The following is a 19,179-nucleotide window of genomic DNA, read 5'->3' on the forward strand; positions in this document are numbered from 1 at the left end:
CTGTTTCCTTTTGTAGGCACATTTTGCTGATATTTAGTTATTTTACTGCTACATGAAAGTTTTCAACAACACAATTTGTTTAGCATAATAAAAATAATAATAACTTAAAAGAAGTATTAGGCCAGCAGTTCAAATTTAAAATGTATCCTTCATAAGTATCTATCCATGCAGATTCATATAGTTTAGTCAAAATCCCAAAACCTCAACTAACAAATAATTGAACCTTTAACACTAACATACAAAACACTGAACTATAAATGTTTTGTCCCCCTGCACCCCCACACCCCCTGCTAATTATATATACTAACTCCAGATCACACAACAGTGAGGAAAGGGCAAATTCCCTGATCCCCTTGTTCTACAATCTCACATAGCTGATGTCCTTCCATATTATACATGCAAGATTCGGTACACAAGAGATGTCCCTTCCCAGGCAGCCCATCACTCGGCCAGTAGAGATAAGCTTGAAAGGATCTTGTTTGTGCCATACGTCACATTTATGCTCATTGCACAGAAAGTAGGACATAAAAGGGACATACGGATGCAACTACCCAGAACTTCTTTTGCCACCAGTTTGAACATTGCCAGTTGGTTTGAACATTTTGCTGCTGTACTGAACATTTAGCAACACCAGATAAGTGCTCCATTGGGGTAATTTTTCTTTTTCGTTTTAAATTTATTTTCATGGCCTCTCTTCTTCCTTCAAAGATATTGTCATTGACAGCCTTCTTTCAGTCTGTTCCTCTCCTGACTGCCATGCCAACCAAGGAGTTTCTTCAGACCCTGGGATTCATGGCTTCTTCTATTCCAATGCTTTCTCTTGCCAGACTGCATATGCCGAAGCTTCAGTGGTACCTCAGGTCAGTTTGGCTGCAGCATCATCACCCTCTGGACTTTAGTGTTCCTCTCTTTCACTGTCTCAAGAAGGAATTCAAGCAGTGGATTAGACAGTTCGTTCTCAACCCAGACTGGCCATTTCAGCCTCTAGTCCCTTCTCAACAGCTGTTCATTGATGCCTCATACTTTGAGTGGGGGGCATTTCCTGGTCACCTGACAGTTCAGTGTCTTTGGCCTCCCTATCTGAAGTCAGACCATATCAGCATCAAAGAGATGAGGTCTCTAATTCTGGCCCTTCAGGCTTTTCACCCCATGTTCTCTCCAGGCCCCTTGAAAGTGTACACAGACAACACTACACTGATGTGGTATGTCAACAAGCAGGGGGGACATGAAATCTTACCGCAGCTGCAAGATGGCATTTCAGGCTTGGGATGCAGCTCTCCATTATCAGTTAACTCTTCATGCAGTATACATTCCTTCAGAGCACAATCTTCTGGCAGGCTCTCTGAGCAGGCCCAAAACACAGGCTCATGAGTGCATGCTTCACAGTAACGTGTTTCTGGACATTGTCCGTTGGTTTGGTATTATTCAGGTAAATCTTTTTGCATTCTGTTCCAGAGTCCCATGCCATCTGGCCTGAAAGATGGATGGCCTACCCATTCCTTGGAAGGGAAAGTTTCTTTATGCTTTCCTTCCTCTTCCTCTACTTCCAGGATTCCTGCAGAACATTCAGCTGGACTCTGCAAAAATCGTGCTAGTGACTCCCTTTGGCTGAGACAGCACTGGCTCCCCCTCTTAATGCATCTGGCCAGGAGCAAGCATCACAAGTTATCTCACTGTTTGTATCTCCTCACACTGGACAAGGGGTTCATCCCCACTTGTCCACTCTGCAACTGACATTGTGGGTGATATGATTTTGATCCCTTTCAGGCACCACTTTTCTGAGGTCATGCTCATGGTTTTACAGGAGGCAAGGAAACCCTCAACCAAAAAATCTTACATGTCCAAGTGGAAGAGATTTTCAGTCTGGTGCCATGCTCATAACCAGGACCCTTTTTCAGTGGGGGTCCTTCTGTTCTTGTCTTATTTGTGTGAGTTGCTCCAGTCTGACTTGGCTTATGCTTCTGTGAAGGCCCATTTGTCAGACATTCCTAGTTGTCTGCCCTTGACTCCTCCTTTGACTTCTCATTTTGTGGTCAAGCAATTTCTTAAAGGCTTCCCGCATATTAGACTTCCAAGAAAGCCTATTTTTCATCCATAAGATCTTAATTTTGTTTTGGAAAAATTAACCCAGGCTTCTTTTGAGCCTGCAAATTCTGCTTCTTTGCAAAATTGTACCTGGAAGACTGTTTTGTTGCTGTGGCTCTTACTTCTGCTTGTAGGGTTTCTGAGCTCAGCTCCAGACCCTTATGGCCATTCCTCCTTTGGTTTTTCAGAGGGGCAGGGTATCCATTTGTACTAATCCTTCTTTTATGCCCAAGGTAGTCAATGAGTTGTCCTTGAATCAGTCGGTGCAACTCCCTTCCTCTTTTCCTTCTCCTCAATCTGCTACTGAGAGCGTTCTGCATACCTTGGATTTGCACAGACAGCTCAGGTACTATTTGGATAAAATTAGCACTATTCGTAAGTCTGAATAGCTTTTTTGTTTCCTTTCATCCCAGGTATTTGGGTTTGGCTGTTTCTAAGCAAACCATCTCCTCCTGGATACCTAAGGCCATTTCCTTTTGTTATTCCTTTCATGGCAAATCTCTCTCTGTCTGCTTCTGTTAGAGCTCTTTCTGCTAGGGCTGTTGTCTCTTCTGGTGCCTTCTTCAAGGGATTGGACACCATTCCATCCTTGAAGCTGCTACTTGGTCTTCCATGCATACATTTACTAAGCATTGTAAGTTGGATAAAAGTTTGAAGTAAATAGCTGATTATTGTTGAGGGTCCCATTGTTACTATGAATGTTGAATTTGCAATAAGAAGTGGTTTCTAGGGCCAGAGCAGGTTTTGCTGGAACCATTTTGTGTGGGTTTGTTGAAGGCTCTTCCCAGCCTTCCACCTCCCATTCTGTTTCTTAAGCTTTTTTACTCTCCCTTATGTTCTGAACACTGCAACAGTGATTATGGTAGGACATAGTACAGTTGTGTAAAATCTTACCGTAACAGTTGATGTCCTTCTTTTCACTGTTGCAGTATTCACTCTCTCCCTCCAATCCCCTCTTGTTTATTCTGCATTTTTTCCTTCTGGATGTGCAAGGACTCCTTTGTTCTGTGATGACTGTTCTCTTCTGGGGCAATTCAGTTCTGTGTAGTTGTGTCCTTACATCCTTTTTATGCCCTATGTTCTATGTGGGCAGAATGAATGTGATGTACGGCACAAACAAGATCCTTTTCAGGCTTACCTATTCTAGCCAAGTGACTGACTGCCCAGGAAGCAACATCCCTTATGTACCAAAAACTGCAACAGTGAAGAGAAGGACATCTACTGTTATGGTAAGATGTTACACAACTGTACTTTCTCTGTTTTTTTAAATAGATCAATGTTTTCCATTTTGTTCTTTCAGGTGTAATCATTTTTTTATTTGACAATTTGGGATTTCAGCGAAATGATGTGTTCCTGTCCATGTGTGTCCCCCAGCATTGTTAGGTTTATTTATAGCTTTTACCTCACTTATTCCAATTTCAATTTTCATAGTAACAATGAGACCCTCAACAATAATCAGCTATTTACTTCAAACTTTTATTGAGTAATATTTTTATTTTCAGATGTCTGGTTATTGGTTAGGCTTATAATGGTCTACATACTGATTACCTAGTATATGATTCTATGAACATAGGAGGCACATATTTTGTTGTGTCTTTCGGCTTTTCCTGGTTAGGGGTCGCCACTGCGGAACTCCGGTCCACTAATTATTGGCAATAGATTTTTATGTGCTGAGTCGCCAGCCCTGACGCACAACCTTCAATGAAGGTACGCCCATTCACGCATGTCTCCACGCAGAAGACGCTCTAGCTGAGAATCGAACCGGACAGCTTCTTACTGTGAGGTGATGAGGCACATATTATTTTAATAAATGTATCGTGCAAATGTTTTTACTTATGTATGGTATTATGACATACTTCGAATTTCTGCACTTGTCTTTATTGTAAGTTATATTGATCTGGAGATTTTCTCCCAAAGTCCTCTCTTTAAATGTGCTCTACTCTATAACAGCTAACCAGATTAACAAAGTGAAATAAGTAAATAAACATATTTTTAAACTAGTGTACACACTTACCAAATACACGGAGAAAATATGTAATGCAGTTTAGTTACCATGTACATTTTCATTTCCTTGTTATAAGGTACTCCTGCTGGATTTGAACATTGCTTCCATATTTGGGTTTTAAAAGTGTGTTTGGTACATTCTCCGAATGCTTTCAATGTAAAACTAGCCAACACTGAAATAGTTCTTTTTACAGCCATAGCATATGGCAGTTAATCTCAGTTATGGTGGAAAAGGGATAGAGATGAATGGTGCAAGATATCAAATGCCCAATCCTACATTTTCCTTTATAGGATTTCCAAGATAATTTAGTTTTGCGTCCTTCAGTCCCTTGACAATACCCACCATCAGGGTCTACCCATTTTCTCAAAGAGGCCAGGCCAGTTGACAATACTCTTCTCTTTATTTGGACTGCCAGCGAATGTTTGTACTTTATATCAGTATTTTACTTTATATCAGTACTTTATAACAGTATCCTGTTTTTTTTTTCGATTATTTATACAGATTATTGTTTTTAACAATTAATATATAGCACTTTTATTGTCTGCTTTTTAGTCTCCGAGTGTATTTTATTGCTATTAACTAATCTGCACAAGTAACTGATTTGTCTGCAGTTAAAAGCATTCTGTATCTTTACAAATCTTTATCTGTTTGTGCTTTCTCTAGTGCTACTGTCTGTAGGCTATTGTTTCTAGCTGAAACCTCTCTTTAACTTTGCTAGATTGTGTTAATAGTCTGCTGAGTAGGGGCTGGTTCTTTTGTGTTCTTGTGAAAAAAAAAAGTTGTTCTTCTGGTATTTAAGCCCTAACTTTGATAGGGTTTCTGTTTATACACACTGAGCAGAGTGGATAAGTTGTTGACCGTAGCTGTTAGCTGAGATATATAAGTATCCTGTTTTTTTTCGATTATTTATACAGATTATTGTTTTTAACAATTAATATATAGCACTTTTATTGTCTGCTTTTTAGACTTCGAGTGTATTTAATTGCTATTAACTAATCTGCACAAGTTACTGATTTGTCTGCAGTTAAAAGAATTCTATATCTGTTTATGCTTTCTCTAGTGCTACTGTCTGTAGGCTACTGTCCTCACCCTCCCTCCCAGTTGGTGTCTTGCTTTTATACTTGGTGGCTTTGCAGTTGCCCGCCCCTACTGTAAATCTGATCTGTGACACTCCTCCCAGTCTAGTGTCATTAGCTCATTGCCTTAATATTGCTACAATTAAAGTGCTCTAGGTTGCACTGCATGTGAAGTGTTTGTGTGTTTTAGCTGCTTATATATATATATATATATATATATATATATATATATATATATATATAGATAGATAAAGATAACCCAAATGTGCAGAGTTTAAATGAAAAAATCCCAAACGCTGGCAGAAACAGCTCATATACACAACGACAACATATGTTTCTTCATATAATAATAAATGCAAAACTAAATAGTCACATACAGTTCGTGTGAAGTTCGTCGCAAACCAATTCCAATGGAATCCAAGAAACTATTCAGTCCAAAGTCAATAATCACCACCAGATAAAAAAAACAGCAAGAGTTTAATGGTCAAAGAACGTTAGCGCTTTCACGGACATCCAACTTCCGCTTCCTCAGACGTACCAACAACATTCAAACTACGCTCTTATATACGTCACTTCCATCTCAAAACTAAATGCTCATATAAATTTATTAACAAACTTAAAATATTAAAAACATTAGAAAACAGCAAAATGAACATTTAACTGTCCCTAATATATAATTAATGCAATTAATAGAATTGCCTCCTTCAACGATAAAAAACATATCACTTCAGCGGTCTAGCTTTGAGTATTGGCTTAAGGGGCACACACTCATTCAAGCCCCTCCCCCTATGAGCCACTAAGCGAAGTATCCATTTCAATTCAGCCTCCTCTGTCATATTAGTAATATCCCCCCTCCTCACATTAACTGGTTGGACATGCAATACCTGAAAAGCAAAAACATGTTGATTACCCATGAGAAGGGTGTGCTTAGCTAAAGCACTATACCTCTGTTCCCTAGCAAGACAATATAGATGGTCCCGTATACGCTCCCTGAGCGTTCTATTAGTCTTGCCTATGTAAAAATGAAAACAAACTTGACAGTAAGCAACATAGACTACATTTCTAGTATTACAACTAGAATTACAACGAATTTCCCATAGTTTACCTGTATTGGGACTTCTAAAGTACCTAGACTCATCGATGTAAGGGCACTGTGGACATGAGCCACATTTTCTGGTTCCATAACACAGACTATTTGTAACCATCATACCTGAGGGACTTAGATTCGGAAAGCAAAGTTGTTGCTTAAGGTTTCTCAAGTTTTTAAATGTATACATCGGACAATTCCCTACTATAGTTCTAATTTGATCATCAGCCAAAAGAACATTCCAATTATTCATTAATGCCCTTTTGACCACTGAGACATTAGTGCCATATGGCAATGTCACTGATAGCCTAGATTCAGATTTGTTTCTGCTAGGGGCATCTTCACTCCTTTTAGAATAATAAGGTTTGCCCCTAGTTTGTCTATATTTGTGGGCAGTGGAACATGCAACATTCACTTCACTTGCATAATAGCCTCTATTAAGGAAACTCTCTCGTAGAACAGCTAACTCTCTTACAAAAGAACCATCATCTGAACAAAGCCTAGACAACCTAAGAACTTGCCCCTTAATGATGTTATTAAAAATCATGGGATTATGCATACTATCCCTGCAGAGGTAAGCAGATCTATAACATGGCTTTCTAAAAACCTTAGTCAAATATTCATCTTGATGCCGATAAATAGTCACATCAAGATAATTGATTAATTGGTGTGAAAACTCCATAGTAAATTTAAAAAAAACACCTAAATTATTGATGTGTTGTAAAAAATCCACTAGATGGGCACCAGTTCCCCTCCATAGGAAAAAGAGGTCATCAACAAAAGGTCAACTATTGATAAGGACGGACAACACCACAGTAATGTGGTACATAAACAAACAGGGAGGAACCCATTCATACCCCCTATGCAGACTGGCCATGTCACTTTGGAACATGGCCCTGGACTTACAAATCGAACTACAAGCACAGTACTTGCCAGGCAAGGAAAACACGCTGGCAGACAACCTAAGCAGAAATATGACAGATCCACACGAATGGAAGTTGCATCCTCAAGTTTTTACAGAGATAATTCAAGCATGGGGAAGGCCAGACATAGATCTCTTTGCCTCCCACGAAAATCACCAATTGACAAAATTCTGCTCAAGGATTTTTCATCCAAAGGCCTGGAGAGTGGACGCTCTCTCTTTCAGTTGGACATCAATGACAGTTTATGCCTTCCCACCTCTTCCTCTGCTGCCCAAAGTTCTATTAAAAACCAGAGCAAACAGACCAAAGATGATTCTCATTGCTCCAGACTGGCCAAGACAACACTAGTACCTACTCCTGAGGAGCCTGACGTATTCCCCACCATGGACCCTGCCTCTAATGCCTCTTCGTCTGACTCAGCACAGCTTCAAAACTCTTCACAGTCAGCTAAAAACACTCAATCTAGCTGCATGGAAGATTCCTTAGCATCACAACAGACCCTACTCTCCAAGGAGGTGCAGGATGTCATTTTGGAGGCCAGAAGGCCGTCTACTAGAAAGGCTTACTCCGCAAAATGGAAACAGTTTTGTGTCTGGAATGAGAAAAAGGGCCAGGATCCTGGAAAACTGAATTTACCTCAAATATTACAGTATCTAGCTGAGCTGCTAAGCAGTGGACTTTCTTTCTCCTCCATCAAAATCCATGCCTCATCCATTTCTGCAGAATACAACACTGATCCACCCTTATTCTCTCACCCACTCTTAAGACAGTTCCTCAGAGGGGCTAAGAATCTAAAACCCCCAAGGAAACAACCAATACCTGCTTGGGATCTCAATTTCATTCTAGAAAAGCTGACCTTGCCTCCTTTTGAGCCAGCTGCCTCATAAGATTTGCAATATTTGTCTGGGAAAACAGCTTTCCTTCTGGCTATTACCTCAGCTCATAGGGTATCGGAACTACAAGCTCTCATGGCTGTACAGCCTTTCATCATCTTCCATCAGGACAGAGTTTCCTTACAAACCAACCTGTCTTTTATGCCAAAAGTGGTATCCAGGGTAGCTTTGAATCAGGCTATACACTTACCTACCTTTTATCCTAATCCTCAAAACAAAGGGGAGAGATTACTACATTCCTTGGCCATCCACAGACAACTGTGTTATTATTTGGACAGAACAAAGCCTTTCAGAAAATCAGATCAGCTCTTTGTGTCCTATGCTATAGGAGCTCAAGGAAAGCCAATTTCCAAACAGACGATCTCAAAATGGATAGCCCACTGCATACGCTTTTGCTATTCTTTTCATGGCAAAACTGTACCTACAGGCATCAGATCTCACTCCACAAGGGCCACGGCTACCTCTGCAGCTTTTCTCAGAGGAGTTCCTACCAAAGATATTTTGGAAGCAGCCACTTGGAGTTCTGTGCATACCTTCTCCAAGCACTACCACCTTCCATTATACTCCAAATCTAGAGCGGGCTTTGCCACTGCAGTCTTGCAGGGCATTCTGGCTCCTCCTAGTTCCACCTAGTGCCTACCACCCCTTTCTTAGCTTTGGGATTCTACCCATCTGTTATGACTGCAGCTGTATGCACGATGAACATAGTACAGTTTTGTACCTACCATAAATGTAGATGTTCGAGTGCTAATACAGCTGCAGTCCAGGTTTCCCTCCCTCCTTCCCCTCTTGGGACAGGCCTATTGGCTAACACCTCCTCATGCTACCTGATTGGGGTATTCTTTCTTGATGTATTTGCTTGCACTACTGTATTTTGATTATATTGCATTGCTTTATCACACAAATTTATGTATTGCCTTCCTTCTGGGGGCACCTGACATCTGGGACAAGAAAAACTGAAGAAAATGGCGTCGGCTGGCTATTTTATACCCCTGGTGCACTGACGTCAGGGAAGAAGCGACGACAACCGATGCTGGACCTAGACTTTGGAATTCGGCTGACCGAGGACCCGCCTGACGGCAGGAGAACCCATCTGTTATGACTGCAGCTGTATTAGCACTCGAACATCTACATTTATGGTAGGTACAAAACTGTACTTTACTTTACTGTATCCAATCTGTCCTGTATGGAACAGGCCTATGGCTGATGCTGATGTTGTCACTACTGGTGTACGTTGGTACATCATCATGTTACTTTACTGTCCTCCACCTGTCCTTATAGTATAGGCCAACGGCACACACTGATGTTCTCGGAAATGGTGTAGGTTGGTACATCTTCATGTTATGTTACTGTATCCCACCTGTCCTCTATAGTTTAGGCCAATGGCTGCCACTGATGTTGTTATTACTGGTGTAGGTGGGTACATCATCATGTTACTTTACTGCATTCCACCTGTCCTGTAAAGTACAGGCCAACGGCTCACACTGATGTTGTCAGTACTAGTGAAAGTTGGTACATCATCATGTTATTTTAGTGTAACCTACCTGTCCTGTATAGTACAGGCCAATGGCTCACATGGATGTTGTCAGTACTGGTGTACGTTGGTACACCATCATGTTACTTTACTGTATCCCACCTGTCCTGTATAGTACAGGCTAATGGCTCACACTGATGTTGTCAGTACTGATGTAGGTTGGTAAATCATCATGTTATGATACTGTATCCCATCTGTCCTGTATAGTACAGGCCAATGGCTCACACTGATGTTGTCAGTACTTGAGGAGGTTGGTACACATTCATGCTACTTTTCTGTATCCCACCTGTCCTGTATAGAACAGGCAAATGGCTTATGTTGTCAGTACTGGTGTAGGATGGTACATAATCATGTTACTTTACTATATCCCACCTGTCCTGTATAGTAAAGGCCAATGGCTTAGAATGATGTTGTCAGTACTGGTGTAGGTTTGTACATCATGTTACTTTACTGTATCCCACCTGTCCTGTACAGTACAGGCCAACGACTCACATAGATGTTGTCGGTACTCGGGTAGCTTGGTAAATCATCATGTTACTTTACTATATCTCACCTGTCCTATATAGTACAGGCCAACGGCTCACACTGTAGTTGTCAGTTCTGGTGTATGTTGATACATTATCATGTTATGCTACTGTATCCCACCTGTCCTGTATAGTACAGGCCAGCTGCTCACACTGATGTTGTCAGTACTAGTGTAAGTTGGTACATCATTATGCTATGTTAATGTATCCCACCTGTCCTGTATAGTAAAGGCCAACGGCTCACACTAATGTTGTCAGTACTAGTGTAGGTCATTACATCATCATGTTACTTTACAGTATCTCACCTGTCCTGTATAGTACAGGCAAACGGCTAACACAGATGTTGTCAGTACTGGTGCAGGTTGGTACATCATCATGTTACTTTTCTATATCCCACTTGCCCTTTATAATACAAGCTAATGGCTCACAATGATCTATTCAGTACTGGTGTAGGTTGGTACACCATCATGTTACTTTACTGTATCAAACCTCTCCTGTAAAGTACAGGCCAATGGCTCACACTGATGTTGTCACTACTGATGTAGTTCAGTACATTATCGTGTTACTTTACTGTATCCCATGTGTCCTGCATAGTACAGTCCAACGGCTCACACTGATTTTGCCACTATTGGTGTAGGTTGGTACATCATCATGTTACTATACTGTATCCCACCTGTCCTTATTGTACAGGCCAATGGCTCACATGGATGTTATCAGTACTGGTGTAGGTCGGTACAGCATCGTGTTACTTTACTGTAGCCTACCTGACCTGCATAGTACCGGCCAATGGCTCACATTGATTTGCTCAGTACTGGTGTAGGTTGGTAAATCATCATGTTATGTTAGAGTATTCCATCTGTCCTGTACAGTACAGGCCAATGGCTCACACTGATGTTGTCAGTACTGGTGTAGGTTGGTACATCATCATGTTATGTTACTGTATCCCACATCTCCTGTATAGTACAGGCCAATGGCTAACAATGATGTCAGTACTGGTGCAGGTTGGCACATGATCATGTTACATTACTGTATCCCTCATATCCTGTATAGCACAGGCCAATGTCTCACACTGATGTTGTCAGTACTGGTGTAGGTTGGTATACATTCATGTTACTTTACGGTATTCCACCTGTCCTGTATAGTACACGCCAATGGCTCACACTGATGTCAGTACTGGTGCTGGTTGGTACATCATCATGTTATGTTAATGTATCTCACCTGTCCTGTATAGTACTGACAAACAGCTAACACTGATTTGTCAGTACTGGTGTAGTTTGATACATCATCATGTTGCTTTACTGTATCCCACCTGTTCTGTATAGTACAGACCAGTGGCTCACACTGATGTTGTCAGTACATGTGTAGGTTGGTATATCATCATGTTATGTTACTGCATACCACATGTCCTCTATAGTATAGGCTAGTGGCTCACAATGATTTTGTCAGTACTAATGTGAGTTAGTACATCATCATGTTACTTTACTGTATCCCACCTGTCCTGTATAAGGCAGGTCAGCGGCTCACACTAATGTTGTCAGTACTGGTCTACATTGGTACACCATCAGATTACGTTACTGTATCCCAACTGTCCTGTATAATACAGGCAAACAGCTCACACTGATGTTTTCAGTATGGGTCTAGGTTGGTACATCATCATGTTATGTTACTGTATCCCACCTGTCCCGTATAGTACAGGAGAATAGTTCACACTGAGGTTGTAAATACTGGTTTAGGTTCGTACATCGTCATGTTACTTTACTGTATACCCCCGTCCTGCATATTACAGGCCAATTCTTAACACTGACATCGTCAGTACTGGTGTAGGTTGGTAGTTCATCATGTTGCTTTACTGTATACAACCTGTTCTGTAGAGTACATTCCAATGCCTCACACTGATGTTGTCAAAACTGGTGTAGGTTGGTATATCATCATATTATGTTTCTGTATGCCACTTGTCCTGTATAGTACAGGCGAACAGCTCTCAAGGATGTTGTCAATCCTGGTGTAGGTTGGCATGTATTCATGTTACTTTACTGTACCCACCTGACCTGTACTGTACAGGCCAATGGCTCACACTGATGGTGTCAGTACTAATGTAGGTTGGTAAATCATCATGTTACATTACAGTATCCCACCTGTCCTGTATAATACAGGAAAACTGTTCACACTGGTGGTGTTAGTACTGCTGTAGGTTGGTACTTCATCATTTTATATTACTGTATCCTACCTGTCCTGTAAAGTACAGGTCAATGGTTCACACAGAGGTAGTCAATACTGGTGTAGGCTGGTGCATCATCATGTTACGTTACTGTATCCCTCCTGTCCTGTATATTACAGGTCAAAGGCACACACTTAGGTTATCAGTACTGATGTAGGTTGGTACGGGTATTGGTGTAGGTTGGTACATCATCATGTTATGTTATTGTAACCCAGCTGTCCATTATAGTACAGGCCAATGTCTCACACTGATGTTGTCAGTACTGGTGTAGGTTGATACAGCATCATGTTACTTTACTGTATCCAATCAGTCCTGCATTGTATTGGCCAACCCCTCACACTTATGTTGTCAGTACTGGAGCAGGTTGGAATATCATCATGTTACGTTTCTGTATGCCACTTGTTCTGTGTAGTACAGGCCAACAGCTCACAAGGGTGTTGTCAATGCTGGTGTAGGTTGGTACATATTCATGTTAATTTACTGTATTCCACCTGCCCTGTATAGTACAGGCCAGCGGCTCGCTCACACTGATATTGTCTGTACTACTGCTGGTTGGTGCATCATCATGTTATGTTACTATATCCCATCTCTCCTGTATAGTGCAGGCCAACGGCTCATACTGATGTCAGTACTGGTGTAGGTTGGTACATCATCATGTTACTTTACTGTATCCCATCTGCCCCATATAGTACAGGCCCACAGCACACACTTATGTTGTCAGTACTGGTATAAGTTGGTAGATCATCATGTTACTTTACTGTATCCCACCTGTCCTGTATAGTACAGGCCAACAGCTCACACTGATCTTGTCAGTACTGGTGTAGGTTGGTACATTATCATGTTACATTACTGTATAACACCTGTCTTGTATAGTACACGCCAACAGCTCAAACTGATGTTGTCAGTACTGGTGTAGGTTGGCACATTGTCATGTTATGTTACTGTATCCCACCTGTCCTGTGTAGTGCAGGTCAACGACTCACAGTGATGTTGTCACTCCTGGTGTAGGTTGGCACATCATCATGTTATGTTACTATATCCCACCTATCCAGTATAATACAGTCCAACGGCTCACACTGTTGTTGTCAGTACTGCTGTAGGTTGGTACATCATCGTGTTACTTTACTATATCCTACCTGACCTGTATAGTACAGGTCAAAGGCTCACACTGATGTTGTCAGCACTAGTGTAGGTCAGTACATCATCATGTTACTTTACTGTATCCCACTTGTCCTGTATAGAACAGGCCAGTGGCTGACACTGATGTTGTCACTACTGGTGTAGGTTGGTACATCACCATGTTACTTTACAGTATCCCACCATTCCTATATAGTACAAGCGAACAGATCACACTCTAGTTGTCAGTACTCATGTAGGTTGGTACATCATCATATTACTTTACTGTCTCCCACCTGTCCTTATAGTACAGGTCAACGGCTCACACTGATGTTGTCAGTAATGGTATAGGTTGGTAAATCTTCATGTTACATTACTGTATCCCACCTGTCTTCAATAGTACAGGCCAATAGCTCCAACTGATGTTGTCATTACTGGTGTAGGTGGGTACATCATCATGTTACTTTACAGTATCCCACCATTCCTATATAGTACAAGTGAACAGATCCCACTCTTGTTGTCGGTACTCATGTAGGTTGGTACATCATCATATTACTTTACTGTCTCCCACCTGTCCTTATAATACAGGTCAACAGCTCACACTAATGTTGTCAGTAATGGTATAGGTTGGTAAATCTTCATGTTATGTTACTGTATCTCACTTTTCATCTGTAGTACAGGCCAATAGCTCCCACTGATGTTGTCAGTAATGGTATAGGTTGATAAATCTTCATGTTACGTTACTGTATCCCACTTGCCTTCTATAGTACAGGCCAATAGCTCCCACTGATGTTGTCATTACTGGTGTAGGTGGGTACATCATCATGTTACTTTACTGTATCCCACCTGTCCTGTATAATACAGGCCAACGGCTTACACTGATGTTGTCAGTACTGGTGTAGGTTGGTACACATTCATGTTATTTTTCTTTATTCCACCTGTCCTGTATAGAACAGGCAAATGGCTCACACTGATGTTGTCAGTACTGGTGTAGGATGGTACATCATGTTACAATACTGTATCCTACCTGTCCTGTATAGTACAGGCCAGTGGCTCACACTGATCTTGTCAGTACTGGTGTAGGTTGGTACACATTCATGTTATTTTTCTTTATTCCACCTGTCCTGTATAGAACAGGCAAATGGCTCACACTGATGTTGTCAGTACTGGTGTAGGATGGTACATCATCATGTTACTTTACTATATGCCACCTGACCTGTATAGTAGAGGCCAGTGGCTCAGAATGATGTTGTCAGTACTGGTGTAGGTTGGTACATCATCATGTTACTTTACTGTATCCCACCAGTCCTGTATAGTACAGACCAATGGCTCACACTGATGTTGTCAGTACTCATGTATCTTGGTAAATCATCATGTTACTTTACTGTATTCCTCCTTTCCTGTATATTACAGGCCAATGGCTCACACTGATGTTGTCAGTACTGGTGTAGGTTGGTACATCAATATGTTATGCTACTGTATGCCAACTGCCCTGTAATCCACAAGCCAACGGCTCACACTAATGGTGTCAGTACTGGTGTATGGAGGCAAATTGTTCACACTAGTGTTGACAGCACTGCTGTAGGTTGGTAGATCATCATGTTACTTTACTGTATCCCACCTGTCCTGTAGAATACAGGCCAATGGCTTACACTGATGTTGCCAGTACTGGTGTAGGTTGGTACATCATTATGTTATGTTACTGTATGCCAACTGCTCTGTATAGCACAAGCCAATGGCTCACACCGATGGTGTCAGTACTGGTGTATGGAGGCATACTGTTCACACTAGTGTTGTCAGCACTGCTGTAGGCTGGTACATCATCATGTTATATTACTGTATCCCACCTGTCCTGTATAGTACAGACCAGTGGTTTACAGTGAGGTAGTCAGTACTGGTGTAGATTTGTACATCATCATTTTACTTTACTATATCCCACCTTTACAGCATAGTGCATGCCAATGGCTCACACTGATGTTGTCGGTACTGGTTTAGGATGGTACATCATCATGTTACTTTAGTGTACCCCAACTGTCCTGTATAGTACAGGCAAATGGCTCACACTGATGTTGTCAGTACTGGTGTAGGTTGGTACATCATCATGTTATGTTACTGTATCCCATTTGTCATGTGTAGTAGAGGGTTAACACTGAGGTTGACAGTACTGGTGTAGGTTGGTACATCATCATGTTACTTTACTGTATCCCACCTATCCTGTATAATATGGGCCACTGGCTCACACTGAAATTGTCAGTACTGTAGTAGGTTGGTACATCATCATGTTGCTTTTCTGTATCCAACCTGTCCTGTATAGTACATGCCAATGCCTCACACTGATGTTGTCAGCACTGGTGTTGGTTGGTATATCGTCATGTTACGTTTCTGTATGCCACTTGTTCTGTATAGTGCACGCCAACAGCTAACAAGGATGTTATCAATGCTGGTGTAGGTTGGTACGTATTCATGTTACTTTACTGTATCCCATCTGTCCTGTATAGTACAGGCCAGTGGCTCACACTGATGTTATCTTTACTGCTGCTGGTTGATACATCATTATGTTATGTTACTATATCCCACCTCTCTTGTATAGTACAGGCCAACAGCTCATACTGATGCCAGTATTGGTGTAGGTTGGTACATCATCATGTTTTGTCACTGTACCCCATCTGTCCTGTATAATACAGGCCAACGGCTCACACTGATGCTGTCAGTACTGGTGTAGGTTGGTACAGCATCATATAACTTTACTGTATCCAGCCAGTCCTGTATAGTACAGGCCAACATCTCACACTGATGGTGTCAGTACTGGTGTATGTTGGTACATCATCATGTTATGTTACTCTATCCAACCTGTCCTGTATAGTACAGTACAACAGCTCAGGCTGATGTTGTCAGTACTGGTGCAGGTTGGTACGCATTCATGTTACTTTACTGTATTCCACCTATCCAGTACAGTACAGACAATGGCTCACACTGATGTTGTCAGTACTGGCATAGGTTGGTACAGCATCATGTTACTTTAGTGTATCCCACCTGTCCTGCATAGTACAGGCCAGTGGCTCATACTGATGTTGTCAGTACTGGTATAGGTTGGTACAGCATCATGTTACTTTAGTGTATCCCACCTGTCCTGCATAGTACAGGCCAGTGGCTCAGTCTGATGTTGTCAGTATTGGTGTAGTTTGGTACATCATCATGTTACATTACTATATCCCACATGTCCTATATAGTACAGGCTAATGGCTCACAATGATGTTGACAATACTGGTGTAGGTTGGTACATCATCATGTTATGTTACTCTATCCCACCTGTCCAGTATAGTATAATCCATCGGCTCACACTGATGCTGTCAGTATTGGTATATGTTGGTGCATTATCATTTTATGTTATTGTACCCCACCTGTCCTGTATAGTACAGCCCAATGGCTCACACTGATGTTGTCAGTACTGGTGTAGGTTGGTACATGATGTTATTATGTTACTGTATCCCACCTGTTCCATATAGTACAAGCCAATGGCTTACAATGATGTTCTCAGTACTGGTGTAGGTTGGTACACATTCATGTTACTTTACTGTATCCCACCTGTCCTGTATAGTACAGGCCAACGGCTCACATTGATGTTTTCTGTACTGGTGTAGTTTGGTACATCATGTTACATTAATGTAACCCACCTGTCCTGTATAGTACAGGCCATTGGCTATACTGATATTGTCAGTACTGGTGTAGGTTGGTACATCATCCCGATACCCTACTGTATCCCACCTCTCCTGTATAGTACAGGCCAACTGCTCACACTGATGTTCTCAGTACTGGTGTTGGTTGGTACATCATCATATTACTTTACTGTATCCCACCTGTCCTGTAGAGTACAGGCCAATGGCTCACACTGATGTTGTCAGTACTGGTGTTGGTTGGTACATCATGTTACTTTACTGTATCCCACCTGTCCTGTATACTAGAGGCCAATGGCTCACACTGATGTTATCGGTACTGGTGTAGGTTAGTACATCATCATGTTACTTTACTGTATCCCATGTCTCCTGCATAGTACAGGCCAAAGGCTCACACTGATGGTGTCAGGATTTGTGTAGGTTGGTATATCATCATGTTACTTTACTGTGTCCCACCTGTCCTGTATAGTACAGACCAATGGTTCACACTGATGTTGTCAGTACATGTGTAGGTTAGTATATCATCATGTTACTTTACTGTATCCCACGTCTCCTGCATAGTACAGGCCAAAGGCTCACACTGATGGTGTCAGTACTGGTGTAGGTTGGTATATCATCATGTTACTTGACTGTGTCCCACCTGTCCTGTATAGTACAGACCAATGGTTCACACTGATGTTGTCAGTACATGTGTAGGTTAGTACATCATCATACTACTTTACTGTATCCCACATGTCCTGTATAGTACAGGTCAAAGGCATACACTGATGGTGTCAGTACTGGTGTAGGTTGGTATATCATCATGTTACTTTACTGTGTCCCACCTGTCCTGTATAGTACAGACCAATGATTCACACTGATGTTGTCAGTACATGTGTAGGTTAGTACATCATCATACTACTTTACTGTATCCCACATGTCCTGTATAGTACAGGTCAAAGTCTCACACTGATGGTGTTAGGATTTGTGTAGGTTGGTACATCATCATGTTACTTTATTGTATCTCACCTGTCCTGTACACTACAGGCCAACTGCTCACACTGATGTTGTCGGTACTGGTGTAGGTCAGTACATCATTATGTTACTTTACTGTATCTCATATCTCCTGCATTGTACAGGGCAAAGGCTCACACTGATGGTGTCAGGATTTGTGTAGGTTGGTATATCATCATGTTACTTTACTGTATCCCGCCTGTCCTGTATAGTACAGGCCAATGGCTCACACTGATGTTATCAGGACTGGTGTAGTTTGGTACATCATCATGTTACTTTACCGTATCCCATCTATTCTGTTTAGTACAGGCCAGCATTTCACACTGATGTTGTCAGTACTGGTGTAGGTTGGTACATCATCAAGTTACTTTACTGTAACCCACCTGCCTTGTATAGTACAGGCCAATGGCTCACACTGATGTTGTCAGTACTGGTGTAGGATGGTACATCATCATGTTACTTTAGTTTATCCCACCTGTGCTGTATAGGTTTCATATTATTCTGCATTCAGATATTGCCATACCACCTTTTCCATTATGTTTTGACTCCTTGCTCTGGTAGGAAGTTCCCTTGGTGATCTTCTTTCTGTCCCTGTGGTTTCTGTTATAATAAATCACTACTCCACCCTTAGCAATCCATGCTCTTTTTATTTTCATGAAACATTTTGTGTGTGTGTGTGTGTGTGTGTGTGTGTGTGTGTGTGTGTGTGTGTGTGTGTGTGTGTGTGTGTGAGAGAGAGAGAGATATTAGAGATAGATATAGATATATATTGCTACATATCACATCAACATTGTCAACATAGCTTTTCCGTCTGTGAGCATAGACTAATGACAACTGTCAGAGTTGTTCATGCACATTCAGCATTCACCTCAGCCGCTCAGATGCATTAACATAGTCTGGCCATGGGTCTGTGCTGCTGCCATGATGAGAGGCTGCTCATTGTTCACAATGGCTTGGTTGCATGCAGAGGTAATTAGCAATGAGGCTTATGTATGCAATGCAAACAGTGGTGGCTTGGCTTTGATCTTGAACACAGTCTTTCTGAATCCCA

At 41.6% G+C, this 19,179-nt stretch overlaps 1 protein-coding gene across 2 annotated transcripts in view; it reads left to right on the top strand.

Annotated features, from left to right (window-relative positions):
• The window catches only part of LOC122812235 (cell adhesion molecule 4-like), a 507,138-nt gene that overhangs the window by 105,919 nt on the left and 382,040 nt on the right, over nt 1-19,179 (top strand). The window lies entirely within an intron of this gene.

Source organism: Protopterus annectens, chromosome 9.part0 (assembly GCF_019279795.1).
Source record: "Protopterus annectens isolate FY-2018-M chromosome 9.part0, PAN1.0, whole genome shotgun sequence".
Lineage (NCBI taxonomy): Eukaryota > Metazoa > Chordata > Ceratodontiformes > Protopteridae > Protopterus > Protopterus annectens.